This window comes from Asparagus officinalis, chromosome 10 (genome assembly GCF_001876935.1).
Source record: "Asparagus officinalis chromosome 10, Aspof.V1, whole genome shotgun sequence".
NCBI classification, from domain to species: Eukaryota; Viridiplantae; Streptophyta; class Magnoliopsida; order Asparagales; family Asparagaceae; genus Asparagus; species Asparagus officinalis.
This window is the reverse complement of record NC_033803.1, coordinates 73237943-73241923: the sequence shown is the minus strand read 5'-3', so window position 1 is coordinate 73241923 and position 3981 is coordinate 73237943.

Below are 3981 nucleotides of genomic sequence, written 5' to 3'. Positions count from 1 at the left end.
GAGTTTGCTTCTCGTTGACAATCCGACGTTTCACCTCGCTGGATTGAAATTGATAAAACTTACGTGATAAGTTTAAAAATAACTCTTAACGAGTTTAAGAACTCCGTGCGAGTTTAAACTCTGTAACAGAGTTGATTTGAACCGAAATTCGGTTAATAAGCCAAGTATCAAAGCTCCTTGATCTCGGTTGCTGAAGAACACTCCAAGCTCTTTGCTGATCTCTAGATCCGAAAATGCTCAAAAGATCTAAAGATTGTCAAGATCTGATCAGTCAAATAGATCTCTCCTGATCCTCAAAAAACCAGCCTTTAACTCAGTTGAGTTTGTTAAGATTTTTAGGGGGATTAAGGGGTATAACTGTCTCCTTAATCCGCTCCTAAGTGGGAGAGTGATCCCCTCAATTCGTGAAAAACGGTTTTAAAACCGTTCAACTCGTATTTGAACGAGTCAAACGCAAAATCCGCGTTCTGACATGAATTCTGTGCTCGAACGCAGCGTCTGGAAGCTCGGACGCAACGTCTGGAAGCTCGGACGTAACGTCCGGAAGCTGCATTTGCAGCGGTTTGGAAGCTACGTTTGGCAACGCTTGGAAGCTACGTTGGTAGCTGAATCTGAGTTGCGTTTGCGGTCAGGTTTGAGCTGTGTTTGTATTGCTTTAACTCTGGAACGAGGTCACTTGTGTTTTGATTTGAAGAGACCATAAATTTGTAGTCTCTTTTGCAAGAACGTTGTAAAGATAATCATCTTGTAACCTTCGTCTTGGTTCCTTAAAAATATGAGTCATCAGATTATAACTCCAGATGTTGATTGTGAAGGCTATTGAATTAGAGCTTTCATCAGTTATTGTGAAGGTTGTCATATTGTAACATTCATCGATCTACGTGAAAGTTTTTAATTGTAACCTTTATTTGTTGATATGAAAGTCATTTGACTGTAACCTTCATTGTCGAGTTGTCGATGCAGAGGTTATCAGATTGTAACTTCCATTATTAGTGTTTAATATGGATCAGCTATCTGCAGTAATTTTTTAGACAGCCTACAGCAGACGAGGTCGACGCAACTCTACAGGAGAGGTCCAGTCGACGGCGAGCTCGAGCGAGGGCTTCTGGCGAGGTCCTCTTGTAGGCAAGCTTGATCGAGGGCTTCAGGCGAGGTCCTCTTGCAAGCGGGGTTGAGCTCGCGACGAGGGCAAGGTCGTGGTAGCTTCCTAGGCGAGCTTGAGCGTGAAATCACATGCGAGCTCGATCGCGATCTGGCGAGCTTGATTGCGATCTGGCGAGCTCGAGAATTCTCTTCGTCTGCGCGTTGTGGGAAACAACTGAATCCAGCTATTGGCTAGGGTTCCCCTATTTAAGGGAACCCTGTGCACGAGATGAGATTGAGATATTCTTTAGGTGTTTTTGGCGAGAGAGCTTGGCGGCTAAGAGCGTGTTCTCCACAGAGATTTCAAGTTGAGGTTTTTCAGAAGAAAATCTCATTATTTCCTGTAGCTCCTTTGTAGCGATTTATTGAGGAGAGAGATTTTTCTTAATGGAAAATCTCACACATTTAAGAAGAGCAGAGAGTTTATGTTGCTTCTCCTTTTGAAAGATCTCAAGTTTGAGATGTGCTCTTTGCAAGCTTGTAATCTTATTTGATATAAATAAAATTATTTGTGTGGCTCCCGAGGACGTAGGCAAGTTGTCGAACCTCGTTAAAACTTGGTGTTCTCTTTTTCTTGTAATTTTTTTATTTTGCTGTGATTTCTTCTTTTTATTGTCTTAACACAAGATCCGGTAAGACAAATTCCACAGATGGTTCATATTTGACATGTGGTCGAGTAGCTTGAATTCCCCAACAATTTAGGATATTCTTAATAAATCTTTTTCGGCTAAATTACCAAATTGGTATTTTTATTCGACCATATTCGCTAGTTTGGTATATTTAAAAAATCCGGCGACAATAAGGTATTTTTTTCTCTGTCTTTTAATCAATAAGGCTCATGCTTCTAGCCGGCGGCAAAAAACCAAATGTGAGTGGCTTACGTGATGCTCACGTGACAAAATTAATGCTGACATGGATGCTGACATGGCAGGATGCTAATGACGTGGCTAGTTAGTCGTAAATCTCCTCTTCCCCACTCACACTCAAATTGGGAACGAAATAGAAATTAGGGTTTGAGATCCTACCTCCTCCCCTTTCATTCAGATCTTTAAAAACGAGGAAATCTAATTCAAATTAGTGATAACCCCAACTTGGCCTCGTCAAGCTCAAGTTCAGGTTCAAACTGGAATAGATCTAGAGTAAACTTCAGGCATGGTTTTGGTTTTAACAATTTGAGTTGTATTAGGAAATGTAATGAAGCAGCAAAGATTGATGGGTAAAAATTTATTCTTGTGGAGCGGAATGTGACTACTATACATCAATGACAGATGCAAACCCCGGGAGGAGGTTCTACAAATGCCGAAACTACAAGGTAATTATTATTTTTGAATGTTCAAGTTTTAAATTTTGTTTGATTTGTTATGATTGATAGTATGTTTTCAAATTTTAAATTTCAGAATGGTGGTTGTCATATTTTGGAATGGTTTGATGATCAATTGGGTAATGTGGTATCTCACTTGTTTCCTCTATTGAGAGAAGAAATCTTGAACATGAGGAACAATGATATACTGAAGGATCAATTGATTGAACGTGGTGAGAATAAGATGAAAGAATGCCATGCTGATATTGCCAAGACTATGGAGTTTTAAGTGAGACTTACAAAATGTATTGTGATCCCTTGCCCTAAAGTCATTTAATACTTTATCAGACAATTTACTCAAGTTTGCTACTTCAACTAAGAAATCTGCATTTGTTGTGGCTTTAACACACTTCTAAAACTACATTTGAAGTTGCCTACTACCATGAATTTTCTTCAGTTAGAGTAAATATGCCTAGCACATTGCCTATGCTCTATTTTAGACCATATTTCATGAATAGCTGGAACTAGTCCCTACAAAATTAACAATATATTAGAACAATAATACATATAATACAACATGAAATAAAAAATACAATAATATACAAAATTAACAATATATTAGAACAATAATACATATAATACAACATGAAATAAAAAATACAATAATATACATACCTTTTGTTGATCTGAAATAACAGTCCAACCTTCACCATCTTATAATTGTTAGTTACTTCTTGGCAGATATCTCTTGGTTTTATTTTGGGATTTCTTAAAATTGTATCAAGATACTCATGTGCCACCCAATTTTCTGTAATTAACCTATTCTTAAAGGTTCTAGTGCAAGTGTGTAATGGTTGAATGCTTTTAATTTGCCAAGCTTGTTCATCTTCACAATCAGGCCCACCATTTATTTCTCAGTAGCACAATGAACATGCAACATTTATTCTCTTTTATCATTTTTCATATAAAGCAAATCATAAAGATTTTGAATAGAGTAGTTAAGAATAGCTTGTTTCAATATTTTCCTTGATATAAACTTCAATCCAGGTGCAAAGTAGACTAAACTCATCTCCACATCCTCATTAAAGAAATGATACTTCATCTTCTGCTTCGTCCTTGTTTTTTTTAACTTGAGATTGGGCTTGGGCTTAGGCTTGGGCTTGGGAAACTGGGGCGTGACAGTTCTTCATTGTCACTTTCATCTAAAGGACCTTCATCCTTATTGTCTCTTTGTTCAGACTCATATCCTCCCTCATAATTCAACCAAAAAGATGGTCAATTAGATATATAGCCTATAGTGCCCCTTGTGTTCAGCTCACCACCCTCTTCCTCTACTGTATTTAAAGTTGCATTACCTTAAACTTCCTCTGTATTAAGTGGTTTTGCATTCATGTCAGTAGTTTGTGCATTGGTACTGCACTTCTGCCACTCTAGCAGGAGGTCCCTCATCATCATCTGCCAATCTAGCACCAACATTGAATGATATTCTACCAATTGTAGCACTTACAATATCCTTATTCACCCTTCTAATTTTATGC